Source organism: Castor canadensis, chromosome 3 (genome assembly GCF_047511655.1).
Source record: "Castor canadensis chromosome 3, mCasCan1.hap1v2, whole genome shotgun sequence".
Lineage (NCBI taxonomy): Eukaryota > Metazoa > Chordata > Mammalia > Rodentia > Castoridae > Castor > Castor canadensis.
In genome coordinates, this window is record NC_133388.1 from 199,534,707 (window position 1) to 199,550,144 (window position 15,438).

Genomic DNA, 15,438 nt, shown 5'->3' on the forward strand with positions numbered 1-15,438 from the left:
AGAGGAGAAGTAACTGAGCACTGACTTGGAAAATGTGGGACAACAGTCACAGCTCTGCCCACCCTCACTGCCCAGTGGCTGGCCCAAGTGAGGAGCAGCTCAAGCCATGGGGTTACTCCTCGTATCCAGCACCTTCCGTGAGGTACAAGGACCTGCTGGTCAGCTGCCCAGCATTCTTTTAGGCCAGGCAGGTGTACATGAACCTTAGAATCTGCAGGGCTGGAGGGTACCCAGGATCACCTGGCCTGCCCTCATTTGTGCCTATATCTGCACCTCTGTGTACCTAGCTCAGGATACCACCACACACCCAGAGGTCACTGTGGGGACAGGAAAGCATGCACAAACCACATGGCATGGACCTGGACAGGGCAGGTACATACAGACCTCCTGACTTGAGAGAGGAACAGCTTCTCACAAATGCACTATGCAGGCCAGATACTCGTGTGGAAAGTGAACCTTGACCCTATGCTCATCCAAGACACAAACTAATTCTTGATAAACTGTGGATATGAATGTTAAAAGTGACACAAGAGGGCTTTTATAAAAAACACAGAGAAAACCTGGTATCTGTGGGCAAAGATGTCTGAATCAGACAAAACCAGCACACACACACAAAAAACTAAGGCACTAGACTATAATAAAGTTAAGAATATCTGTTTATCAAGGAACCATTAAGAATGAAAATGTCAGGTGGGCATGGTGGTACAGGCTTATAATCCCAACACCTGGGAGGCGAAGGCAGGAGGATCCAGAGTTAGAAGCCAGCTTGGGTTACACAGCAAGACCATGTCTCAACGAAACAAAAATGGTGAAAATGGCAAGTCCATCTTGGGAAGTATCTGCTACCCAGAACATGCACAAAGGCATGGTGTGTGCAACCTAACAAAGAGCCACCCACACCCAGAACATAAAATGAGAAGAGCAGACTATGCAACAGAAAATGGACAACAGCCACAGAAATGTGCTCAGTTTCCTTCTTCAGGGAAACACGGAGCATACTGTGACACTAATACAACCAACACGACTGCCAAAACGGAAAGACAAATTACCCAGTGCTGGCAAGGATGAGGTGCACTTGTGCACCACAAGCAGGCCCAACCAGGTGAGCCCCTGCAGGTGGTGGCTTGGCAGCAATCCTTAAAGTCAAACACAGATGTCTGCCACCCAAGGCATCCTTGTGACAGAGACGTGCTTCCCGACACCATTGTGACATTGCAGCAGCACTGTCCTGACAGCCAGAGTGCTCCTCCCCAGGAAGAATTCTTGGAATGCACCCAGATCCACCCAGAAGTGAATGTGAGCAACTCACCCACAGCACCCAGTGTGCCTCCCAAACCTGAGTGTAAGAAAAAGAAGGTAGACACAACTGCACACATGCCATGTGCTTCTCTTTCCCGACGTTCAAAACCAGGCAAAAGCAGCCGCTGCTGCTAGAAGACAGAAGAGCGGGCTGGGGACCACAGTAACAGGAGGGGCTGGGCAGGCTGTGCTGCTGTGTCCAGCCAGGTTGTGTCTTATACAGGGCTGCACATGTTGCATCCACTGCAACAGGGAATTGCTATGGGCCTCGTTCCTGCTCCTGCCCACCCCCAGCTGCTTTCAGGGCTCCCAAGAAGGGGTAGATACTGGTGAATTCCAGCAGAAATCTGACAAGATTCAAAGCACCAGGTGAAAGCACTGCCAGCAGGGAGCCCAAAGGGAGGATAACACCACAGACCAACCAGAGCCTCTCTCTGTCCCAGATAACTATGGAGCCACAAACCCACCCTAAGCCCACTGGTTTTATAAGGCAGAACTCCCTCGTGGGAATTCAATTAGCTAAAATTTTGTTAAAATTTTTTGTAACTATGTTTATGTGACAGACTGGTCCATAGTTTTTTCTTCTTCTAATTCCTTGTCTGGTTTTAGTGTCAGAGCAATGCTGGCATTCTCGCTCAAGAATTTTCTTGGGGAGTATGTATGGAATCGCTATTATTTCTTCCTTAAATGTTTGGTAAGATACAGCAGTAAAGCCACCTGGGTATGTGGTTTTCTTTGTGGAAAGGCTTCTAATGACACATTGAATTTATTTAATAGAGCCAAACAGGTTTTAAAATGTCTTGTTAAGTGAGCTTTTAGTGGTTTATGATGATGTTTACTGGCATAAAGTCACTGTACTACCTCTTTGATATCCCTTCACTATCAACACTGCAATGATAAAATGTCTCTCATTCCTAATCCCTAAAAGGTAAGTTGGGAATTTACATTTTTTCACTCTTTTTCTCATCAGTTTGGCAAGGAACTCATCAGTTTTATTGATCTCAAAAAGACAGCTCTGACTTAATTTTTTCCCCTATTTTCCTATGATTAATTCCCACTTTGGTCTTATTTTGTTCCTTTTGCTTCGTTTGAATTTAATTTGCTCTCCTTTTTTTCTAGTTTATTTGGCAGTACTGGGGTTTGAACTCAGGGCTTCACACTTACTAGGCAGGCCCCTACTGCTTGAGCCACTCACTCATTTTTCTAGTTTCCTGAGGTGGAAGCAGAGTTCAGTGGTTGACAGCTTAAAAAAAAAGTTCAATTTAGGTGTTTAGCATTAAAATTTCCTGTGAGTACAGCCTTCATGACATCCTACAAATTCTGATGTGCTGGGTTCATTATCACTCCATTCAAAAAGCTTTCTGGCTGGTACCATTGGGTCATGCCTGTAATCCTAGCTACTCTGGAGGATAGCAGTTCAAAGCCAGCCCTCACTTTCAAGACCCTATCTCAAAAAGCAAAAAAATCCATCACATAAAAGGGCTGGTGGAGTGGCTCAAAAGAAAAAAAAAAGCTTTGTTTTCTCTTTTGGCTTCTTCCTTAACTCATTCATAGATTGTACAGAAGTATGTCACCCAATAACTGCCAATTTTCTAGATATTTTTATTGATTTCTAACTTAGTTCCATTTTTGTCAGAGAATTTACTTTGAATGATTTGAACATGTTCAAGTTAACTAAGACACTTGATATTCAGTGAATATTCACTGAATATTCATATCCACAAGAATATCCATATTCTTTCCATATGCACTAGAAAAGAATGTGTTGGGTGGAGAGCTTTATCAAGTCAGTAAAGTTGAGCAGGTCTATAGTGCTGACACTAGCTTTTTCTGTTCTTTCAATCACTGACAAAGTGCTTCGGGTGCCACTTAGTGGTGTCCATTTCGCCTTGCAGTTAGGTGCATAAAAGTGAAGTGTTTTCCTTGGGGGCGAGGAGGGGGCAGGCATAAGGAAAGGGTGAATGAGGGTGAATGTGGTGAATGTATTTTGTATTCATATGTGAAAACAGAATGAAACCTGTAACAAAAGGGAGTGCCTTCTTACTAAGTTAACCTCTTTATCACTATGAATGTCTTTATCCTGATTTTGTTTTCTTTGTTCTGAAATCAGTATGTTGAATGTTATTATAGCAACTTCAGCTTGCTTTCCAGTGTTATAACTATGTATCTTTTATCCTTCTTTCACTTTTAGCCTGTTTATGCCTTTAAATTTCAAGTGGTTCACTATAGCCCGTATACATCTGAGTACGGATTTTCATGCAGTCTGACAAGCTGCCTTTACTTTGTGACAAACCAGCTACAATGGGATCTGTCAGCATGGTGAGGTTTCAATCTAATACCTTGCTATTTGTTTTCTATTCATCGTATCCGTTGCTTGTTCCCCTCTTCCTCTCACTGCCATCTTTTGGATGAATTTTTTGTTTTATTGAAAGTTTGCTTTATTCAGCTGGGCACCAGTGATTCACACCTGTAATCCTAGCTACTCAGGAGGCAGAGATGGTGGGGGTAGGGGGTGGGGGGAAAAGATGGTGGGGGAGGAAAGAGTGTCAAGGTTCAAGGCCAGCCTGTGCAAAAAAAGCGAGACCCTATCTCAAAAATACCCAACACAAAAAAGAGCTGGCAGGGATACCACTCCTGGGCACGTATCCGAAGGAATGTACTCCAGGATACAAAAGAGCCATTTGCACACCCATGTTTATTGCAGCACCATTCACAATAGCCAAGCTTTGGAAACAGCCCAGATGTTTCCATGACTGATAAATGGATTAAGAAAATGTATATATACAAAATGGAGTTTTATTCAGCCATAAAGAAGAAATGACGTCATTTGCAGGTAAATGAATGGAACTGGAGAACACCATGTTAAATGAAGTAATCCAGGCTTAAAAAGTAAGAGGTTGCATGTTTTTCCTTGTAAGTGAAAGCTAGACCTAAAAGTTAAATGTATCTATAAATGCATATATGATCATATATACATACATACATATAGTGAGAGCAAGAACAAGATTGTATTAGTGGGTCTCTCTGAAGGGACTACGAGAGGTGGGTGAGGGAAAGAAAATGTTAGAGAAAGAAATACTGAAACAACTAATCTATATATGAATATAACATAAGATACTGCACTGCAAACTGTTGAATATTAAGGGAGCACAGTGATAGAGAAAGAATAAATAATAAATAATAAATAATTTGATAAAAGCACAATATATACAGGTCTGAAGTAACAAGGTAAAACCCCCTTGGACTATCAATATACACTTAAAAAACATAGGACAGGAGGGTAAAATAGGTCTTTTCCAGGGGTGAGTACCTGTGGGAGGGGGTGGGCATAAGGAAAGGGGGTGAGACTATGGTACATGTATTTTGTATTTATACATGAAGATAGAAGAATAAAACCTGTTGAAATTGTTCTAAGGGTGTGAGGGAGATGAGGGAGAATGATGGAGGGGTGAGTCTATCTAAGATATATGGTAAGCACATGTACCCCCTGTATAGCTATTATATGCTAATACACATATGAAGTATATGCATTATATATGAAGTGGGGACTTCTGCATCCAGCCATGGGAATAATTGGTATTATTATGTAATAACCCTTCTGCTTAATAAAAAAAAAAAAAAGAGAGAGAGAGCGCTGGCAGAGTGGCTCAAGTGGTAAAGCACCTGCTTAGCAACTGTGAGGCCCTGAGTTCAAACCCTAGTACTGCCAAAAAATAAATAAAAAAGTGTTTTGTATTCTGTGCAATCAAGTACTAACTACTAGTTAAAGCTAGATTTTTTGTGTGTGTGCATGCCTTCCAAATGTTAGTGCAGTGGCATCACCTTATTAATAATCAAACAATAAACTAGGTCCCAGTAGTTATGTCCACATCTAGATTGCTTAGGTGATAAGGTCTTTTAATAGCTTTAGCTTTTAGTTCTTGGTTATATCGCCAAATACAAAAGAACTGGGAGGTTCCTGACGCCTCACCAAACGAATTATCAGCAAACAGATTCCAAATTTTCAGTATAATTACAAATGAGTATCTTGACCAAATAAACCCTGTAGGCACCACGAGGGTGGACTGAGCTGTGCTGATTTCTCTGAAGGTCATGTCACATCAGCCAACCCAGCACACATCAATCCCCATTTCACAATTGGTGCCCAGATGGAAACTGTTGGGGCCTGCCAGGTGGCTGTGCAACAGCCTCAACTTCTCAAGCAGCATCTGTTCCACTTTATTGAGGACACAGTTGTAGGTGGGCCGCAGGCCTTGGGTGTTGGTGGCTGACACCTCAGCTGCCCAGTATTGTGGGCAGCTGGTCACTTTCCCTTGTCACAGTGCCTGAGTCCACCTCTTGCCAAGGGTTCCCTTCCCAAGTCTATGTCTGCCCCCGGCAAACCACCCATCAGTCTAAAACAGGTAAAGGCTGAGGGGGCTGAGTCTTCTGCTGACAGCCCACCTATCTGTCTCCTGAAGCTTTCAGCTATCATTTTCTCACACGTTCGTCCCTCCCTTCCTCTTTGTGAACTCCAGCTCACACTATTAGACTTCTATCGTCCCATAGCTCAATGATGCAATTGTTGCTTAAATACTTCTACTCTTTCAGCTTCTATAGTTTCTACTTTATCTTCAAGTTCACTAATCTTTTCTTTTCCAATGTCAAGCCACCATTAATGCCACCCAGTGTATTCTGTATTTGGATATTGGAGTTTCAGCTCTTCTTTAATACACGTTTTTTTGTTTTTGTTTTTGCATAGTAGAAATCAAACCTAGGGACTTGAAAAGTGCTAAGTAAGCCCTACCACTGAGCTATGTCCCCAGCCCTGTGTTTTGTTTTTTGTTTTTGAGACAGAGTGTCACTATGTAACCCAGACTGTTCTAGAATTCACTAGCCTCCTGCCTCTGCTCCTGAATGCTGGGATTACAGATGTGTACCACCATGATGGGCTTATACAGACTTTTTAAAAAAAACCTCCAGTGTCTGCACGTAAGGTGTCCAACTTTTCCCTCAGCTTTCTGAACATATGGCACAGGAACACCTCTTTAAAGACCTTGTCTGCTTAATCTAACATCTATGTCAATTTTACGTTTTGATTTTTCCACTGCAGTATGGGCTGTACATTAGGGGACCAAATCAGGGTATACCTGTCTCCCCTAGGGGAGATTTGCTTACTTATTGGTTCATTTGTTTACATCAGTTTGCATCTATGGATATTTATCTTATACTTTGGGTTATAATTCAGTGTGACTGTTTTCCTCAAATTGCTCCAATTTTGGTTAATGGGAGCTCTTTCAGTTGGTCCCTTTACATGCCCCTGTCACTGTGTGTGTGTGTGTGGGGGGGGTTGTTTTAGCTTTTCCTAACTTAATGCCTTTACCAGACATTCCAGATTCATTTTGCATTTCCCCAAGGACTGCTAGTTCCTTTTATTGTGGAATGGCATGTTGCTTCTATTCTCAGCTGAGAGCATACACTGTATTTGTGTTGCTGACCTGAGTCTACACACATATCTACAATATTTCTCTATGTAGCCACCTGTTATCTACACTATGCTACACAGGAGTTCACACTGCTGCCTCCAATTCTAACACATTACAGCACAGGTCAATCTGTTCTATTCCCCTTGTGAGTCTTCCATGCTAACCATGCTAACCCAGCTCTCACCATCTGTCCTTGTGCCTGACTCTAATTCCCAGTACGTGCACAAAGTAGTATAAGAACGGTCAGCCTGCACTCCTGTGAAACAACTTTATCGACTCAAGTCCAGGGCTTATGGACAGCTTATTTTGCCAGGAAATTTTTCTCACATGTATAAACATTACTGCTGTTTCCTAAGTACACTAAGAAAAATGTTCAGAATGATGCTAAAATTCCAATAGTGAGCATTTGTTTTGTTCAGAATTTTAGGCAAAATGATTAAAGTCTAGAATTTAATCATTTCTCTGTTTTAGTCACTTTAGAGATTTATCTACTAATGCAAGACTTTGAAAGTCAAGATCAGTGGCCTGACACTTCCATTTCTTTCCAATGCCAATTTATTAATTTTACATTATCAACACCCTAAATTGTTACATTCCCTTCTGTAACCACAACTTTCCATTGCTCAGCCTCACAATTCAGTGTTTCTGGGGTCTTCAGTGAGGTTTTCTGCACCACAAGCTTTACTGCCACACAGACCCCACAACTACCTGGCTCCATGTGAACTCTGGTATGACATTTCTATCTGCCTTTCTGACTGTGGCTTTGCTTTACTGTGAGCAAGATGGCTGGGTCTGCATGAAGGAGCCTCCCTGGACACTTGGGAAGTACAGTTCATGCTGGAGCTGACCATTTTGAACCCAGTTTTTCTAGGAATGGGCCCACCCTTTCAACAAGCAAACTCACACCTTTCTTCATCAAGAGAGCACATGCTTATGTTTTTCTCACATCACTGTGTTATTTCTTGTAGCACCTAGATAGGAACCACCTGCCCAGCAATGTTCTTTCCAGTTCTTCTCAGCATTCTCTCCCCCAACAGCCTGTCCTCCAAATGACCAATTCTTCCGCAGCATCCATCTCATTTCTTGCTGCAACTAATGGGGGTGGTGCATTCACACAGTTTTATTGTCTATATTTCTCAGTTTTACCAGCTCACTTTATGTCCTTCTCTTATATGTTTTTTATTCTTTTCCTCCCTCTTTTGGAATTTTGTATATTTTTTTAGGGTACAGTGAAGGTGCCATCTAAAATTTCCCTCTGTGAAGCTGGGTGTCGGTGGCTCACACCTATAATCCTAGCTACATGGAAGGCTGAGATCAGGAGGATCATGGTTCAAGGCCAGCCCAGGCAAATACTTCATGAGACCACCCATCTCCAAAATAACCAGAACAAAATGGACTGGAGGTGTGGCTCAACTTGCAGAGCACCTGCTTTGCAAATGTGAAGCTTTGAGAAAAAAAAACAAACAAACAAACCAAAAAACCTTAATAAAATCTATGTGTCCTGGATTCATTCTAGATTTTTCTTCCTCAGGTGTCTGTGTTCTTTCCTTCCTTTTACTCTTTCCCTTATACTAACTAGTGTCCACACTAGGTGCCCTGCCAACTCCGGATTATCACTGATCTTTATTACTATTATTATTTGGTGCAGGGACCAAACCTAGGGCCATGTGCATGCTAGGTAAGCACTCTACCACTTAGCCACAGCTCAGTCCCTGTGGCTAATCTTTGAACAAGGAAAGGGCAGGACTGAGTAAGGGCAGCCTCAGATTGGGTGTCATGCCAAAATGCTCCTCTCTTACACCTTCTTCCAAAGCTCTGTTTGGAAGTGAGTTTCTGGTATTAGCCCGTGTTTTGGTCAGGTGAGATAGAAACCCAATTCAGATCAGGAGATTTTTCAGGCTCACCCCACCCACCAAGGTGCAGGGACCTTGGATGTTCTCAGGACTCTCATCTAAGGTCTCCACTTGGCTCTGAATTGGCTACACTTTGAGGCAGGCTCTGTGGCTGCCATCAGCAGTTTGAACTCAAAATCTACCATACAGCAGTATCCCAAACACCAAGAAGTTCCTTCCCTGGTGGATCAGGCAAGCAGCCTCAGGTTTCTAAGCAACTACTGCATCCTGTCCCCTGCCTGATGTGGGGGTGGGGACACGTGGGTCCATGCAAACTATAAGGAATGGGTTTCATTGTTACCAGGGCAAAGGGATGGGGCCACAGAAAGTCCTCTCTCAGGGTGAGCTAACCTTTGGCTGGATGTCCCAGGACTGATAATGTGATGTTGCTGGTGGGTGACTGTCACCTGTTACGGTGGCTCAGCTCTTGGCCTACATGGCAGCCTGGGACAGGTCAAAGAACCAGTAGCTCCCCAGCAGATGATGACTCCTCTTTCTTTCTTCCCCCATTTTACCCAGAGTCTGATCTTGTCAAAAAAGGAAGCTGGGGCACCTCCACCCACCTCCTTCCTGATGCCCTAGCATATCCTATACCCAGTTTGACCTGGACCACAGACCCCAGTCTTCTAAGTAAAGGCTCTGCAGGAGTCTGGCCTTGAGAGACGGAGCTGGCCACAGCACCTCTTCCCCATCTGGCTGACATCTTCTTCAGGCTGTGGCTGCACTCAGATTGTCAATGAGATCTTGTTCCGTTTTTCATTCTTTTTGTTCATTTCAGTGAGTTTCAAGGAGAAATTAGGATGAACACATCCAGCATTTCCAGAAGGCCTAACGTCCATTCCCAAGGCCATCTGTAAGGAGCTATCCAAGTCCTGCACAATGAACTGGTTCACACTCTGAAAGCTCGACTGTGGGCTGGGTAACAATGGCCCATTCTCCCAGCCCCATGCCTGTGGCCTGCTGGGGCACAATTCGGTCCCTGAAAGTAGCATAGTGCTCCCAGTGGTGTCCACTACCTTTGGCAGCTGCTCTCCTTCTTTTCCCAAACGATGGCCACACTGTGGCTAGCTCTGTGATCTGGCCAGTGTGAAAATCATGGGAACAATATAGTTGATCAGGACCAGCTTTTAAAACTTTCCCTTGCAAGCTGAAAAACTTACTGAAACTGTATTGCATTTGAACTTGGGATACTTGGTGGAGTTTTTTTTGTGTGAGTGTGTAGTTTTGTTCTACTTTATGCGTCCCCTTTGATGAGACAACTACAGAACACCATCTGAGGCACCATCTCCAGGACTGGAGACTGAGACGGACACCCAAATTATTAAGACTGAAACTTCATTGCATTTGAACTTGGAGGTTTTTTGGTTTTTTGGCTTTTTGGGTTTTTAAAATTTTTCTGTTTTTTCATTTTATTTTAATACATTTTTATATATAGATTTTTCTTTCATTTACTTATTTTTTATTTTTATTCTTATCTTTTTTTTTTTATTTTTGATTTTCAATCCTCTCTCTGTCTCTCTAATGTCTGTTCAGCTTACGGTCGATTAGTACACTAAAGCTCCCTGTTTATACCTTTGAAACCTTCTTGTCTGATACCTTGTTCTGTTTTCTCCTTCCAGTCTGTGTATTTGTTTTTCCCATTTCTTTAACTTCTTGCTTTCCATCTCAGCTCACCCTTCCATTCTAAATATTACCATTGTTATTATTACAAGCTAGAAAATACTTAATTGCACACAGTACAGGGACAGTAACAACACCAAAGACAATGACGGGAAGACAGAAAAAACAGGGAAACCAGTTTCCCCACAGCAAAAAATTAGTACAGGAACCAGGGGGGAATGAAAAAAACAGGTACTCAGATCCAGACTCCAACAAAATGAAGATAAACTATGCCAAAGGACCCAATGAAGCCCACAAGAATAATTTAAAAGAAGACATACTACAGGTACCCAATGAGAATTTTATAGAGATGATACTGGATAGGGTCAACCAAAATGTACAGGAGACACTCAAGAAATTCCAAGACAACAAAAATAGAGAATTTGAAAAAGCAAAAGAAGAAATAAAGGAAACCATAGAAGCACTGTATAAACACCAAAGTGAAAGAGAGAACACGATGAATAAACAGATAAATGAACTCAGGACAAAAATAGACAACATTAAAGAGGAAACCAGCCAGGATATGGAAAACCTCAGAAAAAAGAACGAAACAGAACTGCAAAACAAAACGGAATGCCAATCCAGCAGAACAGAACAAACAGAAGACAGAATCTCAGAACTTGAAGATGAAATGGTAAATAAAGGAAAAACCGAAGAATTATTAATTAAACAACTCAAGACCTATGAAAAGAAAATGCAAGAACCCATCGACTCCATCAAAAGACCAAACTTGAGAATCATGGGCATCAAAGAAGGAGAAGAGGTGCAAGCGAAGGGTATGCGTAATATATTTAACAAAATAATAATGGAAAATTTCCCAAATCTAGAGAAAGATATTCCCATACAGATGCAAGAAGCCTCCAGGACACCAAACAGACCAGATCAAAATAGAACTACCCCACGACATATCATCATTAAAACAAGTTCAGAAACTAAGGAAAGAATATTGAAGGCTGTAAGAGAGAAAAAACAAGTAACATACAAAGGTAAACCTATCAAAATCACAGCAGACTTCTGAACAGAAACATTAAAAGCAAGAAGAGCGTGGGGTGAGATCTTCCGGGAACTGAATGAAAATAACTTCAACCCTAGGATACTCTACCCAGCAAAACTATCATTCAAAATAGATGGAGCAATAAAAGTCTTCCATGATAAGCAGAAACTAAAACAATATGTGACCACAAAGCCACCACTACAAAGGATTCTGCAAGGGATCCTGCACACAGAAAGTGAAACCCAACTTAACCATGAAAGGACAGGCAGCACCAAACCACAGGAAAAGAAAAAGCAAGACAGTAGAGAGTAACCTCAACTTATGTACACACAACCAAATCTTCAAACAACTAAGACAACTAAATGACAGGAATCACCACATACCTATCAGTACTAACGCTTAATGTTAACGGACTTAATTCACCCATCAAAAGGCACCGCTTGACGAAATGGATTAAAAAGGAAGATCCAACAATTTGTTGCTTACAGGAGACCCATCTCACTGACAGAAATAAGCATAGGCTAAGGATGAAAGGCTGGAAGAAGATTTACCAAGCCAATGGCCCCCGAAAACAGGCAGGAGTAGCAATACTTATCTCTGACAAAGTAGACTTCAAACCTACATTGATCAAACGAGATAAAGAAGGATATTCCATACTAATAAAAGGGAAAATAGACCAAAAAGAAATAATAATCATCAATATGTACGCACCCAATGTCAACACACCCAATTTCATCAAACATACCCTGAAAGACCTAAAAGCATATATAAACGCCAACACAGTGGTTGTGGGAGACTTTAACACCCCATTATCATCAATAGATAGGTCATCCAAACAAAAAATCAATAAAGAAATCCAAGATCTAAAAAATGCAATAGATCAAATGGACCTAGTTGATGTCTACAGAACATTTCATCCAACTTCTATACAATATACATTCTTCTCAGCAGCCCATGGAACCTTCTCCAAAATAGATCATATCCTAGGGCACAAAGCAAGTCTCAGCAAATATAAGAAAACAGAAATTATACCGTGCATACTATCTGATCACAGTGCAGTAAAAGTAGAACTCAACAACAAAAGTAAAGACAAAAAACATGCAAACAGCTGGAAACTAAATAACTCATTACTTAATGAAGAATGGATCATCGATGAAATAAAAGAGAAAATTAAAAAGTTCCTGGAAGTCAATGAAAATGAAAACACAACCTACCGGAACCTATGGGACACAGCTAAGGCAGTCCTGAGAGGAAAGTTTATAGCCATGAGTGCATAGATTAAAAAGACTGAAAGATCCCAAACCAATGACCTAATGATACATCTCAAACTCCTAGAAAAACAAGAACAAGCAAATCCCAAAACAAACAGGAGAGAAATAATAAAAATAAAGAGCTGAAATCAACAAAATAGAAACCAAAAAAACCATACAAAGAATTAATGAAACAAAAAGTTGGTTCTTTGAAAAAATAAACAAGATTGATAGACCCCTGGCAAACCTGACTAAAATGAGGAGAGAAAAAACCCAAATTAGCAGAATCAGGAACGCAAAAGGGGAGATAACAACAAACACCATGGCAGTCCAGGAAATCATCAGAGACTACTTTGAGAACCTATATTCAAATAAATTTGAAAATCTTAAAGAAATGGATAGATTTCTAGATACATATGATCATCCAAAACTGAACCAAGAGGAAATTAATCACCTGAATAGATCTATAACACAAAATGAAATTGAAGCAGCAATCAAGAGTCTCCCCAAAAAGAAAAGTCCAGGACCTGATGGATTCTCTGCTGAATTCTATCAGACCTTTAAAGAAGAACAGATACCAACCCTCCTTAAACTGTTCCATGAAATAGAAAGGGAAGGAAAACTGCCAAATGTATTTTATGAAGCCAGTATTACACTTATCCCAAAACCAGGCAAAGACACCTCCAAAAAAGAGAATTATAGGCCAATCTCCTTAATGAACATTGACGCAAAAATCTTCAACAAAATAATGGCAAACCGAATTCAACAACACATCAAAAAGATTATTCACCACGACCAAGTAGGCTTCATCCCAGGGATGCAGGGGTGGTTCAACATACGAAAATCAATAAATGTAATAAACCACATTAACAGAAGCAAAAACCACTTGATCATCTCAATAGATGCAGAAAAAGCCTTTGATAAGATCCAACACCATTTCATGATAAAAGCTCTAAGAAAACTAGGAATAGAAGGAAAGTACCTCAACATTATAAAAGCTATATATGACAAACCTACAGCCAGCATTATACTTAACGGAGAAAAACTGAAACCATTCCCTCTAAAATCAGGAACCAGACAAGGATGCCCACTATCTCCACTCCTATTCAACATAGTAATGGAATTCCTAGCCAGAGCAATTAGGCAAGAAGAAGGAATAAAAGGAATACAAATAGGTAAAGAAACTGTCAAAATATCCCTATTTGCAGACGACATGATCCTATACCTTAAAGACCCAAAAAACTCTACTCAGAAGCTTCTAGACATCATCAATAGCTACAGCAAGGTAGCAGGATATAAAATCAACATAGAAAAATCATTAGCATTTCTATACACTAACAATGAGCAAACTGAAAAAGAATGTATGAAAACAATTCCATTTACAATAGCCTCAAACAAAATCAAATACCTAGGTGTAAACCTAACAAAAGATGTGAAAGACCTCTACAAGGAAAACTATACACTTCTGAAGAAAGAGATTGAGGAAGACTATAGAAAGTAGAGAGATCTCCCATGCTCATGGATTGGTAGAATCAACATAGTAAAAATGTCCATACTCCCAAAAGTAATCTACATGTTTAATGCAATTCCCATCAAAATTCCAATGACATTCATTAAAGAGATCGAAAAATCTATTGTTAAATTTATATGGAAACACAAGAGGCCACGAATAGCCAAGGCAATACTCAGTCAAAAGAACAATGCAGGAGGTATCACAATACCTGACTTCAAACTATATTACAAAGCAATAACAATAAAAACAGCATGGTACTGGCACAAAAACAGACATGAAGACCAGTGGAACAGAACAGAGGACCCAGATATGAAGCCACACAACTATAACCAACTTGTCTTTGACAAAGGAGCTAAAAATATACGATGGAGAAATAGCAGCCTCTTCAACAAAAACTGCTGGGAAAACTGGTTAGCAGTCTGCAAAAAACTGAAACTAGATCCATGTAGATTACCCTATACCAATATTAACTCAAAATGGATCAAGGATCTTAATATCAGACCCCAAACTCTAAAGTTGATACAGGAAAGAGTAGGAAATGCTCTGGAGTTAGTAGGTATAGGTAAGAACTTTCTCAACGAAACCCCAGCAGCACAGCAACTAAGAGATAGCATAGATAAATGGGACCTCATAAAACTAAAAAGCTTCTGTTCATCAAAAGAAATGGTCTCTAAACTGAAGAGAACACCCACAGAGTGGGAGAAAATATTTGCCAGCTATACATCAGACAAAGGACTGATAACCAGAATATATAGGGAACTTAAAAAACTAAATTCTCCCAAAACTAATGAACCAATAAAGAAATGGGCAAGTGAACTAAACAGAACTTTCTCAAAAGATGAAATTCAAATGGCCAGAAAACACATGAAAAAATGCTCACCATCTCTAGCAATAAAGGAAATGCAAATTAAAACCACACTAAGATTCCACCTCACCCCTGTTAGAATAGCCATCAGCAACACCACCAACAACAGGTGTTGGAGAGGATGCGGGGGAAAAAGGAACCCTCTTACACTGTTGGTGGGAATGTAAACTAGCACAACCACTCTGGAAAAAAATTTGGAGGCTACTTAAAAAGCTAGACATTGATCTACCATTTGATCCAGCAATACCACTCTTGGGGATATACCCAAAAGACTGTGACACAAGTTACTCCAGAGGCACCTGCACACCCATGTTTATTGCGGCACTATTCACAATAGCCAAGTTATGGAAACAGCCAAGATGCCCCACCACTGACGAATGGATTAAGAAAATGTGGTATCTATACACAATGGAATTTTATGCAGCCATGAAGAAGAACGAAATGTTATCATTCGCTGGTAAATGGATGGAATTGGAGAACATCATTCTGAGTGAGGTTAGC

At 40.8% G+C, this 15,438-nt stretch overlaps 1 protein-coding gene and 1 pseudogene across 4 annotated transcripts in view; both read right to left on the reverse strand.

Moving 5' to 3' along the window:
• Arhgap39 (Rho GTPase activating protein 39) overlaps positions 1-15,438 on the reverse strand; it is a 105,833-nt gene that overhangs the window by 49,484 nt on the left and 40,911 nt on the right. The gene's annotated exons all lie outside the window — the stretch shown is intronic.
• The window catches only part of LOC109691177 (mitochondrial pyruvate carrier 2 pseudogene), a 16,556-nt pseudogene continuing 1,118 nt past the window's right edge, over positions 1-15,438 (reverse strand).